The sequence below is a fragment of the Suricata suricatta genome, chromosome 12, assembly GCF_006229205.1.
Source record: "Suricata suricatta isolate VVHF042 chromosome 12, meerkat_22Aug2017_6uvM2_HiC, whole genome shotgun sequence".
NCBI lineage: Eukaryota > Metazoa > Chordata > Mammalia > Carnivora > Herpestidae > Suricata > Suricata suricatta.
The window spans coordinates 14,317,456-14,323,901 of NC_043711.1; the positions used below are offsets into that span (position 1 = coordinate 14,317,456).

The following is a 6,446-nucleotide window of genomic DNA, read 5'->3' on the forward strand; positions in this document are numbered from 1 at the left end:
TGCCTCCTCCCATCCCCTTTCTGTCTCTCTCTCAAAATAAATAAAGTAAAAAAAGAACTCTCCAAAGATGTAAAAGCTTTCACCCCGGAACACTAGGAAAGTGATGTTAATTTAAAAGAGTGATAAAGGGCACTAGTTTAAAAGAGGGCTACCCCTCCCTTTCTCTGCCATTACGGAGTGTGAGGTTGACTTTGTGCCTCACCATGTCTTCTTACATGACTTTTAGGATTAAGGGATTCCTGGTTGAGAAACAAAAGCAGAATCATCCTATTCCCCAAGGGATTCCAATGAAAATTAGTAATAAAACCAGGTATAACTCTAAGAAGAGACATTGGAGAAGATCCAAACTGAATCTATAAGTCACTTCTGAGATGGCACACATAGGTATACTGTATCAAGGTCACTAACATCTTACCATATCATATTGAAAAGGTCACCACTGTCTCCGGACAGTTGGACATGTTTTATTAGGAAAATAATGTTTTCCCCTTTGTTTCTATGCTTCTGCACTAGTATGCTGGTTCATTAATAAATATATGAGAACTTTTATTTGGGGACAAAAAAGGAATGGAGAACGGGTCAAAGAGAAAGACATCAAATTTTGTCTGAAACAGTTTAGCTGTTGGGTTTGAGTCACATCCCCTCTAGAAAGGAAGGAGATCCTAGACGGGAACTCGGGCTGACTGGAAATACAAATCTGGGAGCTCCTAAGAGTTCCACTGCTTGATGGGATTCATTCTCTGAAGAAACACAGAGGGCACAGAGTCGTAGCAAGAGATGAGCAGCCTGGCAGAATTTCTGGGTAAATTTGGATGAAGACTGATCGGGAGACCAAAAGAGGCAAGTTCCCCAGAAGCATGAAAGACATCTCAAGGAGTAGGGAGTGTCCTCTAGATGCTGGAGATTGGAGAAAATGTGAATCAAGAAGAGGGGAATCCCTGGATTCTCAGTAATTTGGGAGAATGACTTTAGTGGCAGGATTAGATGCCAGCCTGAGAGGGAGGAAGGAATGGCAAGGGAGTGAAAGCATTAGGCCAGGCCTACAGGTGAGACATGCATGCTGCTTGGAAGCAGACAGGGAGTCACTTCAGTCCTAGGGCACAGGGCTGTTGTCTCAAGGAAGAGAGAAGGTTAAGAGAAGGCTCTGAAATACAGCAGAATGAAAACCCTGTCCTGGGTTTTAGGCTCAGATGTAAGTGCTTGTCTAGGATGCTAAATGCCTTCAGAGCCCACAGAACCTCAAAGGGAATTCTCCGCTGATGCCAGTAGGCAACTCTTTCCCATCTAGCACAGCAGTCAGCTTCTCCCTTTGCATGCAAAGTGGCCACACATGTCCAAAATGAACTCGCTCTTGCTCAGAAATACTTTCCTTCCTGGTTGGGGAAGTTATACTTTTGACTTAGTAGTCTAGGCTGAAGGCATGTAGGTGTAGACAATACTTTTTGCTTCAGCAAAGGGTTATCACTCATCCCATTTAATTATGTCAATAAGAATCAGGTAAGATTTGCTACTAGCGTCCAGGCTTTTGACTTAGAGACTAAAAACGTCCGGCAGAAAGGGCTCCTGGGCTCCATCTGGACTTGATTCCAGATTTTTTAGCCAACCAACACCAAAAAAATTATACTGTACTCCCCACCCCTGGATAATTCAGTTGTTACCTGACTTTCTCTTGGGGAACGAGGAGGGTGACAGGTCAAACTCTTGAATTGGTAGCGTCTATTTCTCTCTGGAACCAAACACTGACTTTTGACCATCTTTTCCCTGGGAGAGCCAAGGCCAATTCCAATGGATCTGCTAACGGATGCAGGTTTCAGTAAATTAGCAACTCACATATGTGAACCTCAAAGTGCTTGGCAAACCGAAATGAATTTTGCTGTCCCACAATCTTAGAAGGCAATAATGGAAGGGGCACTTTGCTCTGGACTGACACTGTCACCCAGTGACATTGAAGGACTTTAACATTTGCCCTCAGTACCCTTCCCGCTGGTATTAACAAGCTGTCATTCTTCATTTTTAGTGGGTACTCTTCCTTGTCCAAGACCATAACACCAATGGGGGCTCTCTGTAGGCTGGCACCCACCAGGCCCTCATTTTTTTTAATGTTTTATTTATTTATTTTTGATACAGAGAGAGACAGAGCATGAGAGGGGGAGGGGCAGAGAGAGAAGGAGACACAGAACTGGAAGCAGGCTCCAGGTTCTGAGCTAGCTGTCAGCACAGAGCCCGATGCGGGGCTTGAACCCACAATTGTGAGATCATGACCTGAACTGAAGTCGGACACCCAACCGACTGAGCCACCCAGGCACCCCTGGGCCCTCATTTTTAAAACTACCACTGAGGCCCTGCTTTCCTTGCTGCCTGTGAAGTCACTTGGCTCACTTCCTGTTTCCCTATTTGGATGTGAATGTCACTTAGCCAGTTTGCCCACATGATTTCCCAGACCTAGGAAAGGACACGCCTTGATGCAGAGAGATGCAATCCAAGGCAGAGAGATGCAATCGCTGCTACCCCTGTGGAAAGGAAAGCTATCCCTGGTATGGGTCACATGTTCTTCTTTCCATTTTTTATGTCAGAAGCTGTGCTTGTGTCATCCATTTTGGGGGGAGGTGCATTTCACTTCCTCTGATGAATGCCCATTTGCCTTGGACCCTTCCAGGACACAATTTTCCAGCCCAATGAGGTTTTTGGTTTATGTTTAGGATTCCAGACTTCATGGACATCCCTTAATGCAACATCTCTTTCTCTAGGTAGGCAACATTGTTTTTTCCAGAGAGTAAAGAAATTCTGATTCTTAAAAAAGAAAGGTGAAACATAATTATAAGTCCTGCCATTAAAATTTTTTTAAATGTTTATTTATTATTTTGGGGGGGGAGAGGGAGAGAGAGAGAGAGAGAGAGAGAACGAGGAGCAGGAGAAAAGCAGAGAAAGAGGGAGACACAGAATCCAAAGCAGGCTCCAGCTCCGAGCTGTTAGCACAGAGCCCGATGTAGGACTTGAACTCACGGACTGCAGGATCATGATGTTTAATTGTCTGAGCCACCCAAGAGCCCCTAGGTCCAGATATTTCTAAGAATCAGTCTGGAAATTACACAAGATAGCCCTGAAATAACCTTACTACATTTGCAATCTCCCTTTGACAAAGTTAATTTCAGTGGCTTTGACGCTGATTATGGTCCCCCACTTGCCGTTTGCTCTTAGTAGACCCGTATCCAGAAACTTCTTACAGCTCGCCTAACAGAGGAATAAGGCTCAGGAAGTTTTTGGTTGTCGACACGTCTCTGCTTGACATAACAACTCATAGGTTCCCCTTCTTCTCCCCTTTCCTGCACCTAGGCCCAAAGTGAGATTAAGGCAATACAAGCTTAGGATCCAGCCATAAAGTAGCCATGGGATGTGAACAAGTCACAGTTACCTTCTAGGCCTCTCCATTTCTCATACATAGAATGAAGGGGTTGGACAATAAGCTGCTCTTGGATCGCAGTTCAATTCAGTAATTACAGATTTACTAAAGGGCCGACTGACGTCTCGGTCTGGTCTTGGGGTGGGAAGTCCTGTCCCGGCTTCCACTCAATACCCCAGACAAAAGCACATGTGCATTTAAAATTTAGATGATAAACTAGCTTACCTCCGGAGGTTCAGACAGGTGACTTTCACACATAACTGGCCCCATTTTCGGTGGGGGGAGGAGGGAAAGACAAGAGAGTCTCCCCAGCTCCTAAGACCTAGATGTCCCTGGGAGTGCCTTTTGCTCTTAGCACCTGAGGCTGGGAGGAGACAATGAGGCATATCACACCCAAGTAGGTGGAGAAACAGAGTGGGAGGGGAGGCCAGAAATGTTACTGAAGAGCTCCAATACTTTTGGTTTCTCAGGCGGCAGTAATTTTCTTGGCCACTAAGATCCTAGGAGAAAGAAAAGGTTTTAACCAGGGTGGGGAGGTCGAAGGTCCCATCTTCTGGCTATCCAACGCTGAAGGTTGGCCATTCGTTTCTGGAAAAAACAGAGAACTTTTTCTTTACTTTAACACTGAGGGGTTACTTAAAGGGATAAGGCTGGATCCCTGCTCTCAGCAAGCAACATGGTTAGTGTCTGGAATGAAAGGAAGAGCTCCTGAGTCCTACTGAGCACCAAGCACCGTACAAGGCATTTTGAGCTCACACTCCTCAGCGTGACCTTTAGAGACGGGTGCTCCTACTTCTGATATGGCCGCAGCTCTGCTAGCTATCAAATTCTGAGTGTTTATTGCCCACCCAGACTTCCTCAGACACTTGTAGACTATGGTAACTGTTACGACAGAGGTGCAAACAAGGGGCTCTGGGAACACATTGCCATGTTTCCAGTGGCTTTCTTCCCTAGCCAAGGACTCTGTCCACCTTGCCACTTGGGTCCAGGCTGAGCTCAGTCAGGGAATCAGGCTCCACAGGGCTGTCTGCCAACCTCCCATGCCTGTGACTCTCAGAATTTATTCTTTACTTTTCTTTCAGGAATGTCAGTCCACTTGTAACAATAACAATAATCCTTCCTACTACTGCTTCATAGCTTACACACAGTTTCATGTCATTATCTCATTTAATCAGATTCCTACATCTTCTTGGTATATCTTTAGTATAACATTCTATCTTGCCTGACAGGCTTGTTTCCCTTTACCGCACTCATCTTGGCTCACAAGTTCCATCCTATAATCCAGGTATCTCAGTACCTTGCACCTGTGCACAAGGTGCGGGGAGATCAAAGTTTGCCATGTTGAGTCCTCACAGTCTTGTGGGTCTTTCTCATTGCTGCCTTCATCACCCCTTTGATTCAACGGTCATTTGGTGGTCTACTAAGAGCAAAGCTGTTTTTTAAAAAATTTATTTATAAGTAAGTAATCTCCACACCCACTGTGGGGCTCAAACTCATGATGCCTGAGATCGAGAGTAGCATGCTTCCCCGACTGAGCCAGTCAGGGGCCCCAAAGCTGGGCTCTTTAAAATATTTTATTATTTTTTAAAAATTATTTTTAATCTTTATTTATTTTTGAGAGAGAGTGAGCAGGAAGGGGCAGAGAGAGGGAGACACAGAATCCGAAGCAGACTCCAGGCTCTGAGCTGTCAACACAGAGCCGAATGTGGGACTTGATCTCAAGGACTGCAAGATCATAACCTGAGTTGAAGTCCAGAGCTTAAACGACTGAGCCACCCAAGTGTCCCTAAAAGATTTTATTTTTAAGTAATCTCTGCACCCAACGTGGGGTTTGAACTCAATACTGTGAGATCAAGATTGGCATGCTCTATCAACTGAGCCAGTCAGCTTTCCTGAAGATGGGTTCTTTGAGAGGGAAATCAGCCAAGGAGTTCAGATTAACTAGGGGAAGAGAGGCAAAGGGCTCTGATGCCTGGAGGGCCATGGTACAAACTACAGAAGAGGCAGCATGAGTAGGGGAGGGTCAGGGAAAGAGGGAGACACAGAATCCAAAGACAGGCTTCAGGTTCTGAGCTAGCTGTCAGCACAGAGCCTGATGCGGGCCCGAACCCACAAACCACAAGATCATGACCTGAGCTGAAGTGGGACCCTTAACCGACTGAGCCACCCAGGTGCCCCAAGAATGGCCACAAATTTGACCCTTGGGAAAGATTAGGGAGCAGCACAGGAAAATATTCTCAAAGAGAGAGAGAGAGAGAGGAGAGGGCTAAATGGGTAGCTTTCCCAAAAAGGAAGTATTTAATGCCCCAAAATTTTCTAGAAAGAAGAGTCTGATGGTCACAGTTCTTCGGAAGAGGGGAACTGTTACTGCAACAAGGACACTGCTTAGAAAAAGCTCTGGGAGCACAACTGCCCGACATTTCTTTAGTGAAAGGGATGAGGGGGCAAAAATCTCCTGCAATTCGTCTCTGGAGAAAGAGGTGCTTGAAGTCGCAAATTTCTCCTCTGGTGGGGGTGGTTGTGGACATACAAGGTAGGAATTTCCCAAGTTATCTTTAGACATGAGGGTCAGGGTCTGTAGCCGACACGGCCCCTCAGACGAGGGAGGGAGAGGGCCCTGAGTAGTGCTCAGAAAAGACGCAGAATATGTTCCCCAAATACTCTCCAAGAAAGGCAGTGGACCGAGTCCCCCAAATTCCCCTCAGTAAAAAGGTCAAGGGCCCAAACCTCCACACATTTTCTTAGAAAACAGAGCTGGGGGTAGCGAATCTACAAACTCATCCTCATCTTGATAATTTGCAAAGTGGGCAAGGCAAGGATCGCCAAAACTTTTCTCGGAAGAGGGCAAGAGCAATAAGATTGTCTTGAGAAGAGGGGCCAGGGGCAAGATTCCAGGATTCTCTTCAGAATGGGGGCTAACAAACGAATTCTGAAGATTCTCCTCAGAACGGGGACCGAGGACAAGAATCCCCAGGATTCTTCTCAGAAGAGGTCGAGCCCACAACTCTTGTCTGAAAAGAGCGGACGGGGGGGGGGGGGGGGGGGG

General features: G+C 46.1%; 1 pseudogene; it reads left to right on the forward strand.

The window, feature by feature from the left end:
- The first annotated feature begins 203 nt into the window (after window positions 1-203).
- Window positions 204-359, forward strand: LOC115275402 (annotated as a pseudogene).
- The last annotated feature ends 6,087 nt before the right edge of the window (window positions 360-6,446 follow it).